The 22,759-nt window shown below is 44.1% G+C and overlaps 1 pseudogene across 1 annotated transcript; it reads right to left on the bottom strand.

The window, feature by feature from the left end:
- Nucleotides 1-119: 119 nt before the first annotated feature.
- LOC146662814 (NACHT, LRR and PYD domains-containing protein 12-like) lies at nucleotides 120-21,704 on the bottom strand (annotated as a pseudogene). The gene is made up of 9 exons (XR_014913167.1): nucleotides 21,579-21,704; nucleotides 20,895-20,972; nucleotides 20,366-20,467; nucleotides 19,700-19,941; nucleotides 17,807-19,595; nucleotides 4,326-4,489; nucleotides 4,048-4,221; nucleotides 491-667; nucleotides 120-312 (listed from the first exon to the last, which is right to left on the bottom strand). The product of XR_014913167.1 is annotated as an NACHT, LRR and PYD domains-containing protein 12-like (transcript).
- Nucleotides 21,705-22,759: the final 1,055 nt, after the last annotated feature.

Raw genomic sequence — 22,759 nt, 5'->3', positions numbered from 1 at the left:
CTGAGAAGTGTCTACGATTGGATGAAAATCACTGAAAACAACAGATTTTACAGTGAAGACTCAGTGGGGTCAGTATAACAGTCATATCTGCAACTGTCACATATTCATTTCAGCAACAACTAAAATGTGATGTCTGACCTCAGTTTCTCCAGTGTACAGCAGGGACGCTCCAGAAACCCACACAGATGTTTCACTCCTGCATCCTGCACATTGTTGTTACTCAGCTCCAGATGTTTCAGATGGGAGGGGTTGGACGTCAGCGCTGATGCTAGATATGCACAGCTGATCTCTGACAAACCGCAGAGACTGAAACTGAAGGAATTTGAAAATATGAAGTGAATTAAAAAGGACAAACTGTCTGCTCCCCCAACCAAACTCTCTATATGTCATTAGTGTGGTCATCTGATTGATCTACTACCTTAGTTGATATTCAACCCACAGTCAACTTTCACTCACAATATTGTCGGACAGAAACATGACAGACTCTGACCTGAGTGTCTCCAGATTACAGTCTGGACTCTGCAGAAATCCACACAGCATCTTCACTCCTGAGTCCTGCAGGTTCATGTTATAGTTCAGGTCCAACTCTCTCAGATGGGAGGGGTTGGACTTCAGAGCTGAGACCAGATGATCACAGCTGGTTTCTGATAAACTGCATGAATCTAATCTGAAAAAAGAATAAAACACAACAGAAGTTATTTTACTTCCATGAAGCAAAAGCGTACACAGTGAACGTCTCTGTGAGTGCTGCGAGTTTCATTTATACACTTCTTCCAATGTCACCCTGGGAAAAGATATGTGTGTGATGCTCTTACACTCACACATGAGTCTAACTGAGCTCTGGATAACAGAGAGCAGAGGAGCCACAACAAGGCCCGAGAGGACAGAGACAGAGGGACACATGTCTTCAGCTCATTGTAGAGAGTGCCGTATAACTTTAAAACAAAAAACTGGGATATACCTAAATGATCAGTCTACAGATGACGCTGATAACCGAAAACATCCGTTAAAAACCAAACAAACAATTAACCAAAAATGGATTCTTGTATAAAAAAAAAAAAAAAAAAAAAAACGACCTGCAAAGATAAAAATGATCCAAAGTGTTTAATCCTCCTTCAGTGTAAAGATGGATGAAAGTCCTAAATCACACTGTGAAGCCAGAGTGATACAGATGGACACAGCTGCAGGAAAAACAGGAAATAGGAAGGAAATCTGCCTCTGATAATATCCTTGGATTTCAAAGTTTAAAAGCATTCATACGGGGTTAAGGAAGGATTCTGATACTGATTCTGAATACAAATCCATCCATGACCCTCTACTCATGGGGTCTCCTCCTCTCTAACTGAAAACAACCTCCAGGAGGCGTCCTAACCAGAGGCCCAGAGCGTTTGAATCGCTATACTCTATATATGACTCTTTCGATACGAAGGAGGAGCAGTTCTACTCTGAGATCCGTCTGGATGTCGAAGGCCCTCATCTCATGTTTAAGCTCAGCAACATTATGGTGAAATCTGGCCGGTTGCATTCACGACCTTCCTCTTTCAGTTATTACCCAGATCTCATGACTACAGGTGAGGGTTGGAAAGTAAATGGACCGGGAAAATGAAGGCATCATCTTTCAGTTCTGCTCTTTTCACCACAAGAATCCAATATAACACCAGCATTATGACAGAACCATAATATTTGAAAAGAGGAGTTAAACTCCCACAATCCCTTCATGGTCAGGATGAATCTGCACTGCACACATCTAATCTAAGGTTTTGATGTGATGATATTTACACTCCCATCAAAGCCACTCAAATCACCAGAGTTCAAACATCAGAATACTATGATAAAAACCCAAATGAGGAAGGTCTCTACTTGAGCTGCAGCTGTGGAATATTTAAGTAATCTTGATTTCTATCAATTATTCTGTTGATTCATGGAGTGACTGGATAAGAAATACGTGTTTCTCATTAATGAGCAAACATTCAAAGGAGAAAAAAAACAGGCCTTTCACGTTGGTTTACATTCTGCAAAGTTTTTCTGTTGCTGAAAACAGACGTTATGATGGCATAGATGTTAATTAACCTTAATAATAATTAGGTGTCCTACCTAACATCCCTCAGGTTAGTGAATCAGAGTCTTACTGGCCCATCTACATTTTTATTGGGTCCTGCAGTATCTTAGCTGTTCCCAGGACTGCGCTCTTCTGGACAGAGATCTCCGCTGTTGTTCCCGGGATCTGCTGGAGCCACTTGCCTAGCTTGGGAGCCACTGCACTGGGACCACCATCACCTTCACCCTCCACATCCTCTCGAGCTCTTCTCTGAGCCCTTGGTATTTCTCCAGCTTCTCGTGTTCCTTCTTCCTGATATTGCTGTCATTGGGAACCGCTACATCGATCACTACGGCCGTCTTCTTCTGTTTGTCCACTACCACTATGTCCGGTTGGTTAGCCACCACCATTTTGTCCGTCTGTATCTGGAAGTCCCACAGGATCTTAGCTCGGTCATTTTTATTCCCGTTGCTCATAAATATGTTTCTATTGCAGGTCTGTTTTTCCATGTTATTATATTATTATTATAAATAATTAACCCAGCCTGCCCCAGCCCCTACAGTTAGTCCTACAGTCGTATGTAAATATTAGGGCTGGGCGATATGACCCAAAATTCATATCTCGATATTTTTTACCTGGACGGTGATATAAGATATATATCTCGATTTTTTTTTTTAAAAGCCATAAAGTAAGAACAAGAAGAGAGTTCTTAGTCAAAGCTGTGTCCCAGATGTCACACAGGCACTTTTATTAACATAGAGCATAGATGTACATAAAATTTACTCAAAAATAAATTATCAGCATTTATTAAATAATAATGCTCCATAAATAAAAGAAAACAATGTTGTTTTTGTGCATAACAAAAAGCTCACAATTGTGCAGTCAAAATGTAAACTAAAAGACACTGAGCATAGTAACAAAGACAGATTTCACAGCTGCTCTGTTCCCAACTTGTACTGCGTGACTGACAGCATTGAGTTTGAAATCCTCTTCCTAACCACGTCTCTTAACAGGTGCCATTTATAGTCCTTATACACAGTAGGGTAATATTACGTTGAAGCACAGTACGTATCACTCCGCGAAGGCTCCTCGGTAGCCGTAATGCTCCGACAATCCATCAAACCAAAGTCGTACTAAAACATTTTTGACAGATTGCTGAGCGCCGTGTACCACATAAAATCGGTTCGCGGCCATCAAGCACAAACAGAATTCATACATAAGGCGCGCTGTCAACTTTTGAGAAAATGCAAGGATTTTAGGCTGCGCAGCGCCTCTGGGCTGCATGGCGTTAGCGTGGTTAGCTAGCTAACACGTTGACGGCGTCCAGCCCCACGCATGGGGCGATGTGCTCGTTAACGGAGATTTGCCATGTCCATCTTGTCGCTTCCTGCAGGTGAAGCGATGGGGGAGGAGGGGCGAGGCCGAGTAACGTTGCGTAAAGACAAAAGTGGACGTAAAAGAGGCAAACTTGCGGCTCCACAAGTATAATTATAACGTAACATAGACTATATCGATATAAAGGATATTGTCACACCTTATATCTCGTATAAAAATATATCGATATTTTTTAAAAACTCAATATATCACCCAGCCCTAGTAAATATAGCTATTAAATCTTATGTGAGTGTGTACTATGCTAGTGCTGTGAATTACAAGAAGAGAGGAAACCTAATGGTAGGGGACCAGGGGGGTAACCCACCAACCACACACAACCCCACCTTCCACAATCACACCCCACAGAGGAGGCCTTAGCCCACCACAGCCCAGCGAGGTGGAAAAGCAGCCCCAGAGGACCCACCCAGGTGGAAACCACTGGGAGTTACTATTAGGTACCAGGCAAAAGGTGCAACTGCAGTGAGGTGGGGTCATAGTAGAGGAGGTGGAACCAAGCCCACCAAAAACACGGCTGGGCCCCGTACATGCTAACTGTATAGAAGCCGGCTTGCATGGGGCATGCCAGCTCGAGCAGCTCAGGCCTCAACAAAGCCACACGTGTTTCTCATACTGACCTCAGAGTCTGTAGTTTACAGTGAGGGCTTTCCAGATAAGCACACAGACCCTTGACATCGGATTCCTTCTGGTCATTTCCACTCAGGTGCAGCTCTACCAGATGGGAGGGGTTAGTCTTTAAAGCAGAGGTCAAAGCAGCACAGCTCACCTCTGACAGGCTGCAGCCTTTAAATCTGAATATAAACATTAGAAACAAATAAATTTTAATCGTATTCAAAAAGTAAACTGATATAAATGTTTATTTAATAAATATCACAGCTCAAATCAGTAAACTGACCTCAGAATCCTAAGTTGACAGTTTGGACTCTTCAGTCCGGCGGACAGCTTGAATCCTGCAGGTTGTTAAAGCTCATGTCCAGCTCTGTCAAGTGGGAGGGGTTGGACTTCAGAGCTGAGGCCACAACTTCACAGTGAGTCTCTGAGAGTCCACAAGAACTCAGTCTGTGAACAGAAAATAAAATGTGAGTTATAAAACAGATGTGAAGCATCCAAACAGAAAACAGAGTGATGTCATAATCTGATGTTTTGGAGGAACGCTGTCTCGTTTCACTTTGTACTGTACCACTGAACATGGTTGAAATGAAAATAAAGCCACTTGACTTGAAAAATAGTATATCGAGAGCTCATTGAGAAGGAAACATCTGCATTAAAAGGACTTTATGATGCTGGAAGGTCTTTGAGACAAATAGGATTAAAAATTTAGTAAAACACGGCAGATATTTGATGATTGCGTGGGCTTCCATTTCTTCAAACTGTGTGGGCAATCTCTTCTGGACTGAAACTGAGTAGTCATGGGTTCATGCAATGAGACGATGACCCCAAGCATTCTTCAAGTCTGTACAAAGATTACCTGACCAAGAGAAAGCAATCTGGAGTATTGGAATTGATGTGATGGCCAAAGTACAGATTTGATTCCAACTGAACAGATCTGGAATTTAGTGGATTCAAAGATAGGTTACACAAAAGTTTCATCCAAAGCAAGTCTCTGGGATCAGCTAGAAACAATCTGGAACTCAACGAGAAAAGAGACGGTAAAGATGTTTGATTTCTGCCGCACCACATTTAGTAAACGTTTAACTTACATTATTATAACATAACTAAGATTCTAAGAAATCTTTATTCTTGATTCAAAAACTCAAATGTTGCAGGAAAAGCACAAACAGAATGGAAAAGTAAGATCTTGGCTCCGACTGTGAAGTCATGCATTGTGTTGCATTGAGCAGGTTAGCTGGGCATGTTGTAAGGATGGTAAAAAGGAGATACCTCCCATGCGTTCATCACACTGCAGTGCATGGTGCTCATTACCCACTCCTGGGGTCCGTTCTTCGTACCTCGCTAAGTAAGTTAGCTGGATTTGATTGTTGACGATTTCGCGTGATCTTGGATTGTTCGGTTCTCCGAAGCTCATCCAGGACTTGCTGTCATAGCAACAGATCCGTAAGCGTAAACCTGCTTGGGAGCAGGCTTACTTTATGTAAACAGGATTAGATCGCGGCCACTCAGGTATGTCCGCTTCATTTATAAGAAAGCAACAGCGATATATTTCCACTGTTTTTCCATAAATAAATATTATCAATGTAACTAAAGATAATGCAGTATTTGATTCTTTCATTGATTTCATACAGATACATACAGGTCATTTCCTAAAAAAAAGGAAATGTACTATTAATCATTCTATTTCATGTATTTGATTATTTCAGATGTAATTCATATTTTAGAGTAGTAATAGTAAACTAGAAAAATTTGCATTTCCTGCGAAAATGCTGTGTGGATGCCTTAACGCGTAAGATGTCTGCTGAAAAAAGCTGAAAAAGTTAAAAAATTGCAAAAAGTTGTGTGGCGGTGAAGAAACTGAAAATTTTGCAGAAAACAGGTGAAGAAGCAGAAATTTTTTGCTGAAAAGTGGTGAAAAGCAAAGATTCTACTGAAAGGGGTGAAGAAGGAGAAATTTTTGCTGAAAAGTGGTGAAAAAAAAATGTTGCCCTGAGCAGGATTCGAACCTGGCCCTTCTGGTCTCAAGGCAGCAACTTGTCTCACTAAGCCAAACTCATTCTCACAAAGAAGAGGTGGAGAGACTGACAATTTTGCTAAAATGAGCAGAAGCTGCTGAGAATTGTTATGAAAAGAGGTGAAAAGGCTGAAAATTCTGCAAAAAAGAGGTGAATCAGCAGAATTTCTGCTCAAAGGAGGTTTTTTTCTTAAAACAGCTGAGATTTATGCTGATAAGAGGTGAAAAGCCGGAAAATTTTGCAGCAGAGGTGAATAAGATGAATTTGGGCTGACAAGAGGTGAAAATTCTGCTCTTTCTGCTGAAAAGAGTTGAATGAGCAGAATTCTGCTGAAAAGAGCAGAAGCTGCTGAGAATTATGTTGATAAGAGGTAAAATGGTTGAAGATTTGGCAGAAAAGAGGTAAATCAGCAGAATTTCATCTCATACTCATGTCACTGAGCCAAACTGGTTCTCATATACCTGAAAAAAGGTGAAAAAGCTGAAAATTCTTATTAAAAACAGCAGAAGAGGCTGAGAAAACACTGAACTTTCTGGTGAAAAGAGGCAGAACAACCTGGTTCTGCTCAATTTCAGTCCACCAATCAGAGGTACTGCTTCTGTCTGCTTCATCAGGCTGTGTACTTGTATGTATTTCTGCCATGGACTGTTAACAAGAATCTGAGGTCCATATTAGAAAAGCTGCTAAAATCATTAAACTTTGCCGAAATGTAATAAATTATCAATATGAATTACAGGCCTGTGATAGTGTATCAATTTTTAGTGAAAAAAAACATGTGGGCCAAGGTGGAATTGAACCCATGAACTTTGGTCTGAAGATCCGTTTCATTACCAACTGCGCCACTGGGAAAGAGAGCGGGCGCCTGGAAAACAGGGTGATGAGCAGTCAGAATTAGATCGCGCTCAGAGGCGAAAAACGCCGTTTTTTGGAGTTACAAAACGTCGTGTAACTCACAAAACTAGGTGGGATAGAATCATAATTCTTGTACTGGGTGAATCAGCGGACTTTGGTGAACTTTGACTGTGATTTTCATAGCTCTTTGTAACTTTGTCGCGGAGATATGACGAGAGAAGAAACGGCTTCATTTTCAGAGTTTGAAAACTGAGAGGAGGACAGATTTCCTACCCTCAAACAAGTCTAACTCATCTCAGAATGGTAATAGGTGAGTCTGTGAAGGTTCTCAGTCATCCAGGTCATCGTAGTCAAAGGAGCTTGCAAAGAAAAGCGTCTGGACTTCTTTAAGTTGCTTGAAGACGTTTCACCTCTCATCCGAGAAGCTTCTTCAGTTCTAAGGTCAAATGGTGGAGAGTCCCAGATATAAACCTAGTGGGATTTTCCCCCCACAGAGGGACAAAAGGACCCCTGATGATCCTCTAATCGCCTGAGCCAAGGTGTGAAACTGGGTGTGGGTCCCAATCAGCCAGAGTTTCGGGTGTGTTCATTGTGAAACCTGGCCCCACCTTATCATGCGAATTCCTGAGGTCAGATGGCCCAGGATGTGAGTGGGCGTTAAGGCGTCTGGGAAGGATCTCAAAACTGGATTATAGATGGCAGAGAGGTAATAGGTGAGAAAATAATTCTTGAATTGTGAGCGTCAGGAGTGTCTGAAGATATACGGGGACAAGCCTCATGTCTTAACTTTGCTTCGTTAAGGAGATATGACGTGGGGGTAGGGACAGGCTTAGGGCGTCGGGGGGTTCCCCGGAGGCATCTTCCTTGGGGGGCTCAACCCAGGGTAGCGGTCATGTCCGGTTAGGGGCTCTGTTGGCTCTCAGGTGACTGTTTCCTCGCGGCTGCGTGCAGCGGGGCTAGGGGAGGGTCTGTGCTGACGGACGTGGGTTACTGACCTGGTAGCCTGGCTGCCCCTGGGTGGGTTCGGGATGGGCGTGAGGTTCTGGGGGCGCTCCGTCTCTGGGCTGGGACCCGGACCGGGCCTCGGGGGCTTGGGTCCTGGTTGGTGTGTTGCCGGGGTTGTGGGCGGGTGGGTGCATGGGGGCCCAGCCCTGGAGCAGGGTGACGCCGGTGCGTCGAGCCACCTGGGGGGCTCTTCAACTGGTGGGGGAGATTGTCACATCTTGCAGGAGCTTTCCTCTCCTCAGGAACTCTCTGCAGGAGGGGGAGATACAGGAGAGGTGGAGGAAGATCTCAGCCTGGGTGTTTATTGTCTTATGTAGTCTGGAAGATGAGTGGATGGTGGGGTGGGTGCAGTTTTCTCTGTGGTGGGGTTGGGTGGACTGTCCCGGGCTCTGTGGGGCCAGGCGGCGCTGCTGCACTGGGCCCGGTCTGGATGGGCCTGGGCCCCCTTTCCCTGGCGGGTCGCGGAGTGTGGGGGTGCCTACTGGGATCAGCGGGGGAGCTGGCCCCAGGGAGGGGTCACTTGCCCCTCCCTTCCTTCCCTCCCCATCTCCAGCTGCCTCCCTCTTCCCGCTCCACCACAACCACCCACACATGCAGGGCCTTGGAGTAGGGGTATGTCACCAGGGTGCAGAGGAGGCTACCCCCCCCCCGTCCCCTTCTGGCTGCCTCTGCCTCAATTTTATCCCACAACTTAGACATTCACATTACTCACACTCTCATTACACATACATATAGGATCTTGGGGGTGGGCACGATACACGGAGTCCAAAGTACCATCAGGGTGTACACCCCACCCCTGGCATCGTTGCCCACCTCTCAATTTTAAATACACGTAGACATTGAGGGCTAGCAGGAGGGACCATGCGCTTACCTGCTGCTCTCTGGCAGGTAGCTCCAAGCCCTCCTGGGTTTTCATTGCACCTTAGAACACACATGCATCAACATTACAATGAGCGGGTGGAGGGAGGTTTGGAGTCTTCTCTCACCCCCATTCTCTGCGACCTGCTGGAGCAGGGGGGCTAGGACTAGGAGGAGGAGTTGGCCGTCCGACTGCGGTCTGGAGTGTGGAGCCTTCCTGCTGCTGCGGAGTCGGGGCGGTCTGTCTCCCCCCACCGCAGGGAAAAGGGAAACACCACCTGGGTCTGGGTGCAGTTCCCCCCTCCAGGGGCGGGGGCACCTAGACCCGGTTTGTAGAGTACGCTTGGGGAGTGTGATCGTGTGTACAACGTCTCTTTATGTCTGTCTCCACGTTGGTTGAGTGTGGAGTAAGTGCATATGAGAGCATGAGGGTGGGAATGGATGTTTGTGTGTGCCTGTATGTCTGTGTCTATATGTCAGGTTGGGTGTCAGGCGCCACCTCTCTGGGGACACCTCAGGCCCTCCAAGGTTTGGAGGCCTATCTCCCCCTACCACCACTTCCCCTGCCAGTGGCGGACTCCCTCAGACATCGGTGCGTTGGTGGTTCTTTGTGTCCGGGGATGGGCGTCCAGGTACACACCGGCTCACTCCTTGGCGGCCGCTTATCGGGGCCTGGAGCCTGGGGCTCGCTCGGGCCACTTCGGAGGTGGGGTGCCCCCGGCCTCACGGCCTGGGGCTCGGTCACTCAGGCGCAGCTGGCTGCCGGCGGAGCTCACGGGCGCGTCACTGCAACTCCCCCTGGCTTCTGCTCCGCGGCTGCTGAGTGAGCCCTCATCTGGGACTCTCCTCAGCTCTTTCCGGGACAGTGGCGCAGCTGCCCCTCTGTTGGTCTTCCTTGGTCTCTTGTGTTCTGGGGGCCTCTGGATGTCTGGAGTTTTGATCTCCTCCACACCTGCTTCACGCCCTGGAGGACGGGGCTGTGGCCCCCCCACACCCTCTAGCAGATTATTACATGAAGGAACCTTTTAAAAAACAAAAAACAAGCGCGTCCATGCTCACAGGTGTACACACGGGTGATCACACCCACAAACTACACCCTTTTTGGCTCCTACCTCAAAGCACACTGTGTTCTGTTGATCTTATGTGCTGCACAATAATGTTTAATATTTAGTATTTACTGTCATATTCCCATATATCATTGTGATGTTGTTTATTCTATTACTCTTGTTCTCTTCTGCTTGTTTTCTTTTTTCTTTCTCAGCAGGTGATCCAGGTGATTGATATATGCATTTTTTTTTCTCTGCCCGTTCTGTTGGTTTTTGTCTTTTGCCCTTCTCCCCCGTCCCTCTTCTCAGCTCTTTCTCTTTCTTTCCCCCAGTCAAGTCTGTCCCGTATTCAGTAAGTGAAAATAAAATAAACAATAAAAGGTGAATCAAATGGACCATTACAGCAAGGCTGGGATGGTCAGTTTGGTAAAGTAAATCCGTTGGGCATCTTTCTTTGCCTTTAGACAACAATTCTGATGGCAAAAGAGCCAAACGGGACAGGCCAAAAAAAAAAAAAAAAAAAAAAAGGAGATATGACGATTTGAAAATGCCTTCAGTTTCAGTATTTGGGTGGATGCCGTAGGCATCCACACTATTGAGATCCTGTTTCTCTTTATTCTTTATCCTTTATTATTCTAGTTGCTCCGTTTCTTTGCCGCTTAACTACTCCCTCAGTTTTCAGCCGATTTTTACCATTCAAACTCTAAACTGTTCTGCTATTTCTGCTTTCGACTGCTATATCTTTTGGTACTTATTACTATTATACTTTTTAAAATATTACACTTTTTTCCTTTAATTTGTCCCATTGAAATGAATGGGAAACTTCTACAATTCTGCTAAAACTTGCTTGTCTTTGAAACTTAACTACTTCCTCATACTTTCACCTAGAAACTCCATTCAAACTTTAAAACGTTCTCAGATGATTGGGCTATTCCTGTGTGATTCAGCTTTTTCATATCTGTTACCGTTTTCATGTAATGACTCTTTAAGTTTTCAGTTACAACTTTGTGATTTTTCAGAAAATACATGTGTTGCTATGGTTGCTATGCAATTAACTCCCACTGCACACTCGTCCGTTCTGAATTTTCTCTTCATGTCTGAACAACTCCTTGCTACTCGCTCAATTTCCACTCAACTTCCACAAATTATACATCAAAACGTAGGTATTTTTGCTGGCTTTAAGACAGTGTCACTATAATTATTGTGAGAGTTACGTTTTTTTCACAATTTGCCTCGAAGTGACACATGGTCTAAAAACTCCCCATTCAAAGTCTATGGGGAGGTTGTGAAACTCAGAGCTGAAATACTGAAACTGAAGGCATTTTCAAATCGTCATATCTCCTTAACGAAGCAAAGTTAAGACATGAGGCTTGTCCCTGTATATCTTCAGACACTCCTGACACTCACAATTCAAGAATTATTTTCTCACCTATTACCGTTCTGAGATGAGTTAGACTTGTTTGAGGGGTGGAAATCTGTCCTCCTCTCATTTTTCAAATTCCGAAAATGAAGCCGTTTCTTCTCTCGTCATATCTCCGCGACGGAGATACAAAGAGCTATGTAAATCGCAGTCAAAGTACACCAAAGTCCGCTGATTCACCCAGTGCAAGAATTATGCTTCTATCCCACCTAGTTTTTGAGTTACACGACGTTTTGTAACTCCAAAAAACGGCGTTTTTCGCGTCTCACCGCGATCTAATTCTGACTCCTCATCACCCTTTTTTTCAAAGCGCCCGCCCCCTTAGAGGTGGCGCGATTGGTAATGACACCGCTCTTCAGACCAGAGGTCGTGGGTTCGATTCCACCTTGGCCCACATGTTTTTTTTTTAACTACAAATTTATACACTATCACAGACCGGTAATTCATATTGATAATTTATTACAATTCTGCAAAGTTTAATGATTTTAGCAGCTTTTCTAATATGGACCTCAGATTCTGGTTAACAGTCTATGGCAGAAATACATACAAGTACACAGCCTGATGAAGCAGACAGAAGCAGTACCTCTGATTGGTTCCGCAGTTTCACCTCTTATCAGCACAAATCTCACCCTCTTCTGCTGTTTTCACCTCTTTTCTGCTAATTTGAGCTTCTGTTCCACAGTGCACTCAGCCTCTTCTGCTGTTTTCATTAGAATTTTAAGCTTTTCCACCTTTTTTCAGTTACGTGAGAACCAGTTTGGCTCAATGAGTAGCTGAAAAATATCAGCCTCTTCTGCTGTTTTAGCAGGATTTCAGAGTTCAGCTTTTTCACTTGTTTTAAGCACAAATTTCAGTTTCTTTACCTCATTTCACAACAAAGTTCTTCCTCTTCACCTCTTTTCTGCTAATTTGAGCTGCTGCTCCACAGTGCACATTTTCCCTCTCATCATATCTTTGCTTGTGACCAGAACTCATTTGGCTCAGAGGGTAGGGCATCTGTCGTGAGACCCGGTGGCAGAGGTTCGAATCCTACCTGTGACAGCTGCTACACATGTTCACTGCTTGCATGCGCTCTGCTTTCTTGACACTCTCCAGTGTGTCATTACACATACAGCCATCTTCAGCAAGCACTTCTGCTTCTACACTTCTTTTCAACTCGGCTTTTTGCTTCTTTACCTCTTTTCAGCAGAAATTATTCCTCTTCACCTCTTTTCTGCTAATTAGAGCTCCTGCTCCACAGTGCACTTAGCCTCTTCTGCTGTTTTCATTAGAATTTTAAGCTTTTCCACCTTTTTTCAGTTACGTGAGAACCAGTTTGGCTCAGTGAGTAGCTGAAAAATATCAGCCTCTACTACTGTTTTAGCAGGATTTCAGAGTTCAGCTTTTTCACTTGTTTTAAGCACAAATTTCAGTTTCTTTACCTCATTTCACAACAAAGTTCTTCCTCTTCACCTCTTTTCTGCTAATTTGAGCTTCTGCTCCACAGTGCACATTTTCTCTCTCATCATATATTTGCTTGAGACCAGAACTCATTTGGCTCAGAGGGTAGGGCAGCTGCCGTGAGACCCGGGGGCAGAGTTTCGAATCCTACCTGTGACAGTTGCTACACATGTTCCCTGCTTGCATGCGCTCTGCTTTCTTGACACTCTCCAGTGTGTCATTACACATACAGCCATCTTCAGCAAGCACTTCTACACCTCTTTTCAACTCATCTTTTTGCTTCTTTACCTCTTTTCAGCAGAACTTCTTCTGATTCACCTCTTTTCTGCTAAATGTTTAGCCTTTTCACCTCTTATTAGCACAATACTAAGCAGCTTCTGCTAATTTCACCAGAATTGTCAGTCTCTCCACCTCTTCTTTGTAAGAATCAGTTTGGTCCAGTAAGGTGAGACGCCGCCTATAGATCAGAAAGGCCAGGTTCGAATCTCGCTCAGGGCAATGTTTTTTGTTTTTTCAACTTTTTCTGCTTTTTTCAGCAGAAATCTTCAGCGTAAGGCATCCACACAGCATTTTCGCAGGAAATGCAATTTTTTCTAGTGAGATCCTGTTTCTCTTTATTCTTTATCCTTTATTATTCTAGTTGCTCCGTTTCTTTGCCGCTTAACTACTCCCTCAGTTTTCAGCCGATTTTTACCATTCAAACTCTAAACTGTTCTGCTATTTCTGCTTTCGACTGCTATATCTTTTGGTACTTATTACTATTATACTTTTTAAAATATTACACTTTTTTCCTTTAATTTGTCCCATTGAAATGAATGGGAAACTTCTACAATTCTGCTAAAACTTGCTTGTCTTTGAAACTTAACTACTTCCTCATACTTTCACCTAGAAACTCCATTCAAACTTTAAAACGTTCTCAGATGATTGGGCTATTCCTGTGTGATTCAGCTTTTTCATATCTGTTACCGTTTTCATGTAATGACTCTTTAAGTTTTCAGTTACAACTTTGTGATTTTTCAGAAAATACATGTGTTGCTATGGTTGCTATGCAATTAACTCCCACTGCACACTCGTCCGTTCTGAATTTTCTCTTCATGTCTGAACAACTCCTTGCTACTCGCTCAATTTCCACTCAACTTCCACAAATTATACATCAAAACGTAGGTATTTTTGCTGGCTTTAAGACAGTGTCACTATAATTATTGTGAGAGTTACGTTTTTTTCACAATTTGCCTCGAAGTGACACATGGTCTAAAAACTCCCCATTCAAAGTCTATGGGGAGGTTGTGAAACTCAGAGCTGAAATACTGAAACTGAAGGCATTTTCAAATCGTCATATCTCCTTAACGAAGCAAAGTTAAGACATGAGGCTTGTCCCTGTATATCTTCAGACACTCCTGACACTCACAATTCAAGAATTATTTTCTCACCTATTACCGTTCTGAGATGAGTTAGACTTGTTTGAGGGGTGGAAATCTGTCCTCCTCTCATTTTTCAAATTCCGAAAATGAAGCCGTTTCTTCTCTCGTCATATCTCCGCGACGGAGATACAAAGAGCTATGTAAATCGCAGTCAAAGTACACCAAAGTCCGCTGATTCACCCAGTGCAAGAATTATGCTTCTATCCCACCTAGTTTTTGAGTTACACGACGTTTTGTAACTCCAAAAAACGGCGTTTTTCGCGTCTCACCGCGATCTAATTCTGACTCCTCATCACCCTTTTTTTCAAAGCGCCCGCCCCCTTAGAGGTGGCGCGATTGGTAATGACACCGCTCTTCAGACCAGAGGTCGTGGGTTCGATTCCACCTTGGCCCACATGTTTTTTTTTTAACTACAAATTTATACACTATCACAGACCGGTAATTCATATTGATAATTTATTACAATTCTGCAAAGTTTAATGATTTTAGCAGCTTTTCTAATATGGACCTCAGATTCTGGTTAACAGTCTATGGCAGAAATACATACAAGTACACAGCCTGATGAAGCAGACAGAAGCAGTACCTCTGATTGGTTCCGCAGTTTCACCTCTTATCAGCACAAATCTCACCCTCTTCTGCTGTTTTCACCTCTTTTCTGCTAATTTGAGCTTCTGTTCCACAGTGCACTCAGCCTCTTCTGCTGTTTTCATTAGAATTTTAAGCTTTTCCACCTTTTTTCAGTTACGTGAGAACCAGTTTGGCTCAATGAGTAGCTGAAAAATATCAGCCTCTTCTGCTGTTTTAGCAGGATTTCAGAGTTCAGCTTTTTCACTTGTTTTAAGCACAAATTTCAGTTTCTTTACCTCATTTCACAACAAAGTTCTTCCTCTTCACCTCTTTTCTGCTAATTTGAGCTGCTGCTCCACAGTGCACATTTTCCCTCTCATCATATCTTTGCTTGTGACCAGAACTCATTTGGCTCAGAGGGTAGGGCATCTGTCGTGAGACCCGGTGGCAGAGGTTCGAATCCTACCTGTGACAGCTGCTACACATGTTCACTGCTTGCATGCGCTCTGCTTTCTTGACACTCTCCAGTGTGTCATTACACATACAGCCATCTTCAGCAAGCACTTCTGCTTCTACACTTCTTTTCAACTCGGCTTTTTGCTTCTTTACCTCTTTTCAGCAGAAATTATTCCTCTTCACCTCTTTTCTGCTAATTAGAGCTCCTGCTCCACAGTGCACTTAGCCTCTTCTGCTGTTTTCATTAGAATTTTAAGCTTTTCCACCTTTTTTCAGTTACGTGAGAACCAGTTTGGCTCAGTGAGTAGCTGAAAAATATCAGCCTCTACTACTGTTTTAGCAGGATTTCAGAGTTCAGCTTTTTCACTTGTTTTAAGCACAAATTTCAGTTTCTTTACCTCATTTCACAACAAAGTTCTTCCTCTTCACCTCTTTTCTGCTAATTTGAGCTTCTGCTCCACAGTGCACATTTTCTCTCTCATCATATATTTGCTTGAGACCAGAACTCATTTGGCTCAGAGGGTAGGGCAGCTGCCGTGAGACCCGGGGGCAGAGTTTCGAATCCTACCTGTGACAGTTGCTACACATGTTCCCTGCTTGCATGCGCTCTGCTTTCTTGACACTCTCCAGTGTGTCATTACACATACAGCCATCTTCAGCAAGCACTTCTACACCTCTTTTCAACTCATCTTTTTGCTTCTTTACCTCTTTTCAGCAGAACTTCTTCTGATTCACCTCTTTTCTGCTAAATGTTTAGCCTTTTCACCTCTTATTAGCACAATACTAAGCAGCTTCTGCTAATTTCACCAGAATTGTCAGTCTCTCCACCTCTTCTTTGTAAGAATCAGTTTGGTCCAGTAAGGTGAGACGCCGCCTATAGATCAGAAAGGCCAGGTTCGAATCTCGCTCAGGGCAATGTTTTTTGTTTTTTCAACTTTTTCTGCTTTTTTCAGCAGAAATCTTCAGCGTAAGGCATCCACACAGCATTTTCGCAGGAAATGCAATTTTTTCTAGTTCAGCTCTGAGTTTCACAACATCCCCATAGACTTTGAATGGGGAGTTTTTAGACCTTGTGTCACTTCAAGGCAAATTGTGAAAAAACCGTAATTCGCACAATAATTATAGTGACACGGTCTTAAAGCCAGAAAAAATACCTACGTTTTGATGTATAATTTGTGGGGCTTGAGTGGAAATTGAACGAGTAGCAAGAAGTTGTTCAGACATGAAGAGAAAATTCAGAACGCACCAGTACTCACTGTGAGTTAATTGCATAGCAACCATAGCAACGCATGTATTTTCTGAAAAATCACAAAACTGCAACTGAAAACTTAAAGAGGCATTAAATGAAAACGGTAACAGATATGAAAAAGCTGAATCACACAGGAATAGCCCAATCATTTCAGAACGTTTTAAAGTTTGAATGGAGTTTCTAGGTGAAAGTATGAGGAAGTAGTTAAGTTTCAAAGACAAGCAAGTTTTAGCAGAATTGTGGAAGTTTTCCATTCATTTCAATGGGACAAAAAAAAGGAAAAAAGTGTAATATTTTAAAAAGTATAATAGTAATAAACACCAAAAGATATAGCTGGAATAAGCAGAAATAGCAGAACAGTTTAGAGTTTGAACGGAGAAAATCGGCTGAAAACTGAGGGAGTAATTAAGTGCCGAAAAACGCAGAGCAACTATAAGAATAAAGTTTAAAGAGAAACAGGAACTCAATTGTGTGGATGCCCTGTGAGGGCATCCACACAATTACTTCGCGTAATCAAGATGAGAGACCACGGCTATAAAAGCGAAGGTGGATTTGGGAAGCCTGTCGCAGCCATGTCCTGTCCGTATACGCGAGCCACCCATTGCGGAAGGTGCAAGATTGATAAGGAGAGTCCTCAGAATTCAGCGTATATTGCGGGATAGACAGGATCCTTTAGCTCAGCGCGACAGTGTGCTCATAGAGAGATATCGATTTTCCCGTGAGGGTATTATTCACTTAACCAACTTGTTGACGAGGGGTGCATTGTGGCAATAGTAGCATTGTAAAGCGCTTTGGGTGCCTTGAAAAGCGCTATATAAATCCAATCCATTATTATTATTAAATTACTTACGAGTTTAATTTGTCAGCAACTTTCTGCCAGCCCTCTCTCCTTGCTTTTGCAGCCTTTGCAGTGTTCCCTTGCGTTTAAACTCTGAAACTCCTGAAATCCCTCAATCAAGAGTTCTTGCTCTGCTGCCGAAAAATACCGAGCGCGCTCCTTCGACATTTTCGACGACCAATTAAAGGGTTGCTGATCAATGTTTCTACTATCGATGCGTAGGCCCTTTTAAGCCACCCAGTGATCTCACATTACTTCATCCAGCTGTACTAATCGTCAACAACAGGTGTGTTCGGAGAACCGGATTAGCGAGCTCAAAGTTGGCGCGATGATTTGATCTTGGATGTAGTAAGCGAGGTACGAAGAACGGGCCCCTGGCTGAATTACATCATGTTGCAATCACAGAGCAGAATTATCACATCAGGTGTAAGACAAAAATATCTAACTTCTGCTGCACAATTTCAAATTCTCTCTAAGTGACACTTCACCATGTTGGTGCAGAGCCCACAATATGGTGGGAGAGGGAATACAGTCTGCAAATATACTGGGTGTGTTTCTACACTGATTAAGGATGTTAATGAGCACATCTGGACTCACCGAGCCTTTCTGCAGTTCCTCACAGCTGGAATCAGTCTCAGTCGTCCGTCCTCTGATGTGTTGTACTTCTGCAGGTCCAACTCATCCAGAACCTCCTCTGACATCTGCAGCATGAAGGCCAGAGCTGAGCAGTGGATCTCAGAGAGTCTCTCTGATCTGTTCTCTGACTTCAGGAACTCTTGGATCTCCTGATGTACTGAGAGGTCGTTCATCTCCATCAGACAGTGGAAGATGTTGATGCTTCTGTCAGGAGAGATTTTATCACTGTTCATCTTCTTCAGACTCTTAATGACTCTCTGGATGGTTCCTGGACTGCTCTCTGTCTGACCCAGCAGACCTTCTAAGAGTCTCTGGTTGGACTCCAGACAGAGGCCATGAAGGAAGCGGACAAACAGGTCCAGGTGGCCATTTTTACTCTGGAGGGATCTCAACATACTTTTTGACAGAAACTCATGAAGCGATGTGATGTCATTCCAGATATCCAGAAAATCCCTCAGCACCTTTGTCTTCCTGCTGGTGAGACAGTGGAACATGTAGACTGCAGCCAGAAACTCCTGAATGCTCAGATGAACAAAGCAGTAGACTGGTTTCTGGAAGATCACACACTCTCTTTTGAAGATCTCTGTACAAACTCCTGAGTACACCGAGGCCTCTGTCACATCCAGACCACACTGCTCCAGGTCTTCTTGGTAGAACATGATGTTTCCTTTCTCCAGATGTTCAAACGCCAGCATCCCCAGCTTCAGAAGAACTTCCCTGTCAGCCTCCGTCAGCTCCTGTGGACTCGTCTCATGTCCCTCGTGGTACTTGTTCTTCTTCCTCTTTGTCTGAACCAGCAGGAAGTGTGAGTACATGTCAGTCAGGGTCTTGGGCAGCTCTCCTCTCTGCTCTGTAGTCAACATGTGCTCCAGAACTGTAGCAGTGATCCAGCAGAAGACTGGGATACTACACATGATGTGGAGGCTCCTGGATGTCTTCATGTGGGAGATGATTCTGCTGGACAGCTCTTCATTACTGAATCTCCTCCTGAAGTACTCCTCCTTCTGGGCGTCAGTGAAGCCTCGTACTTCTGTTAGCCTGTCAACACATGTAGGAGGGATCTGATTGGCTGCTGCAGGTCGGGAAGTTATCCAGACGAGAGCCGAGGGAAGCAGATTCCCCTGGATGAGGTTTGTCAGCAGCTGGCTGACTGATGACTTCTGTGTGACATCAGACAGCAGCTTCCTGTTGGTGAAATCCAATGAAAGTCTGCTTTCATCCAGGCCGTCAAAGATGAACAAAAGCTGAGAGACAGCCAGCTTCTCTGCTGTGACCTTCTGTAATGTTGGATGGAAAACATGGAGCAGCTCCAGAAGACTGTACTGCTCATCTCTGATCAGGTTCAGCTCCCTGAATGAAAGCAGAACCACCACACTGACATGTTGGTTCTCCAAGCCCTCTGCCCAGTCCAGAGTGAACTTCTGCACTGAGAAGGTTTTTCCAACACCAGCCACGCCGTTGGTCAGAACCACTCTGATGGGTCTCTGTTGGTCAGGTAAGGCTTTAAAGATGTCCTGGCACCTGATTGGAGTGTCATGGAGGGCGTCCATCTTGGAAGCTGTCTCCAGCTGCCTCACCTCATGTTGGGTATGAACCTCTTCACTCTGTCCCTCTGTGATGTAGAGCTCAGTGTAGATGGTGTTGAGGAGGGTTCTACTTCCTGTTTCATCACTTCCTTCAGTCACACGTTCACATCTCCTCCTCAGATTGATCTTATGTTCATCTAAAACCTCCTGCAGACCAACATCTGCTGACAGAAAGAAAAACAGAAAGAAAACTCTTCAATGTCTGAACAACAAGAAGAAGTCCAGTTTTCAGAAATGAGTCCATCAGCAGACAGATGTTCAGTCTTACTTTGTACACAGCTGCTCTGACTGGCTGTCTGCAGTCCAGCTCTGGTTCTGGATCTTTCTCCACACTGGGGACAGGACCAGTCTCCTGATGAAGCAGACTGGTCCCAGTATGAGGAGATGCACTGTCTGCAGAACCAGTGTCCACAGCTGGTAGAGACTGGATCCTTCAGGACGTCCTGACACAAAGCACAGCAGGACAGCTGCTCCTCCTCACAGACACCGCTCCTCTTCCTCTTCCTCCCTCTGTGAACACATTTCTTTATCACTAAAATCATCGACTGTCAGTGACAAACATGCAGATTTGATGACACTGTGCAGAAGCTCTGATGGTCACAGAGAAAAGTCAAAGTGGAGAAACTTGTGTTTGAAAAAGTGTTTTGTCTCAGGTCAATCAGGTCTCACACCTCCAGACTCACTCCCTGCCCACCCACCAATATGCACCATGGGCCAAGTGACCCTCATCACTCAGGCTCTATTCAGACCAAGTCCTTTCACCCCTCCAAGCACGCTGGAATCTGTTCTCTAACTTGTGCCTTTCTGTTGTCTGGTTTCATTCTCCCCTCACACACAGACAGTTTAAAGGTCGCACTCATGGATCGTCGTGTAAATGATTCACTGAACAAGACGGACTCCATCAGTCCATGCTACAGAAGAAACTGCTTCTTACTTTGAGGGTTCAGGATCACTGCTGAAACATGGAGGTTCTTCATGAGACCAGTGACTCCTCATGGACAGATAGCATGTTACTGGAGACTGTGACCTCTGACCTCTGCAAACACACACACACACGTTTTCATTTGTATCGCTCTAACAACAGTCAAACGACCTCCTGCAGTAAAGTGAAAATAATAAAAACCTGATCTGCACTGTTTGTCCACACGAGTATTTTCCTACTGTTCTGGGGGACGCTACACAAGGAGGCCTCCCGATTTTCCCAGTCACAGCAAACACCACACACTCAGGCTTCACCTGAGGACCTTACCTGATTCTGTTTCCTGCAGCTGGTGAGTGAATACATATGAATACATACTGTTCGCCTGATGTGTGTCTGGTTTGGTGACATGTGTAAGTGTGCCTGACATTTCAAAGTAAAAGTATTTAGTAGTCAGTGTGAACAAACAGCTACACTAACAGGATCCATGTGACGTCACAGGTATATCAGCTGTTACAGTCGTCATTACCCAGCGCACTCTTACTTTGGAGGCTCAGGGTCACTGTTGAAATACGGAGGCTCTTCCTCTGCTCCCTCCTCTTCCTCCATCACCGTCTTCACTCTGAGAGGAGAGAGTAAAGTGATCCCAGGCTATCAGCTCTGCACCCACGGGTGTTGTGCCTGACTCTTCCCTCCACGGCCCACGGGATGATGATTATGTTGTAACAATGCGCGTAATTAAATTTCGCGCGTGTAGACCTCGACAGCCGCGCGCACAAAGAAGCCCTCGTGCACCCGCGAACGTCTGCTTTGCTTTCCACGCGCTGCTGCAGCGTCGCGCTCCCTGCGCTCGGAGAGAAATCCCGCTCGTGTAAATAAAGTTGGCAGTTTGGAGGCGGACCCCCGTAGTCCTAATGTGATTGGTCACTTTGTGGACACTTCAGGTTCCTGCGTTAAACCGAGTTACACTGTTTTCAACGGCATTTATTTTAAACGTGAAGAATAAAGTTCGCTGAATGAATTATTGACAGTGACTGTTTGCTGTGCGGTGACCGCTGTCATTGGATTACTTCATGTTAATGATTCTACTGAAGCGTCTGCACTGACGTGCGCGCGGCTGCCGAGTTCTGCGCGCGCCAAACTTAGTTGCGCACGTGAAATGATTTGCTCTGATTATTTTCTTGCTCGCGCATTTGTCATGACATATCAATCAAGTAGATACTCTTACAGGAGGTCAGTTTGGGGTCACCATCCAGCCTCCGCGTCGGATCCACGTCGTCCTGATGAGTCCGGGGTCTGAACTGACCGCCAACAGGTCACGTGATCCGGCTTCCTCTTCTTCCTCTTTGGAATAAGGTCGATTATCGAGATGTGGGCGTGCTACTGCTCCCCACCGGTAAACAGAATAAATGCTGACAGTAACGGAGACACCAATCTAAACGTTTCCATCCCGACGAGGACGCAGATCCGGCTAAAGTGGTTTTATTGATGTTTGTTTCTTGTCTCATTAATCGAAGGTTCATCTGAGAGACAAACTGATGTTTAGCTCTGTGAGATGAAACAGAAGCTTAGGGGCCATTTATTAATTAAAGTTTTTTATTATTTTGAACAATTAAGAAAACCATAACATAACAACCCAAAACAACAAAAAAACCACACTCAGTGAAGAAAATTAAATAAATATATAAAGATAATATAAATAAAATAAATAAATAAATAGATAAACTGTTGCACACACAGTTAATTCTTAATTCATACTGTATCTCACATTGTCTTCATGTTGTAGGCCCATATCAACAAAAAAAAAAACGGTCCCATTGTTCTGTTAGAGTCTCTGTCTTACTGCTCAGTCTTCCCAGCATTTTCTCACATGCAGCATTTTCAGTCATTTTCCACTTTTTTAGGGTTGGAGTCCGAGGGTCTTTCCAAAGTGCTAAAATGAGACGAGCACACTTCACAATCCCAGTGCTTAACACTCTAAAGCCTGCTTTGTCTAACTTTGGCACCTCACCTCTGTCCCCCAATAGGCACAGTCTTGGTGATCTAGGTAATTTAACCCTCCATATATTTTAAAACATTTTCCCATATTGGGGAGACCAATGGACATTCCCATAAAGCATGTACTAACAAACCTTTTCCTTCTTGGCACTTCCAGCACAGGTCGTCTTTACTGGTTCCCATTTTATGAAGTCTCGTTGGTGTATAATAGTACCTATTGAGAATTTTATATTGAATACATTTGCCTCTAGCTTCCCTAATGTAGAACCCATTTTCAGAAATAATTGAATCCCATGTTCCCTCATCGATGGAACAATCCAGATCTTTTTCCCAAGCCCTTCTAAGACTTACATCTGTTGTTTTTAACCCAATGACATAAATGATACCATTTTGATGCCTTTGCATTTAAGG

The sequence above is a fragment of the Rhamphochromis longiceps genome, linkage group LG9 (assembly GCF_057381845.1).
Source record: "Rhamphochromis longiceps isolate RC_006_pf linkage group LG9, R_longiceps_female_GT1.1, whole genome shotgun sequence".
In the NCBI taxonomy this organism is placed as follows: domain Eukaryota; kingdom Metazoa; phylum Chordata; class Actinopteri; order Cichliformes; family Cichlidae; genus Rhamphochromis; species Rhamphochromis longiceps.
The sequence above is the reverse complement of the archived record's forward strand: the minus strand, read 5'-3'. Positions and strand labels throughout refer to the sequence as shown.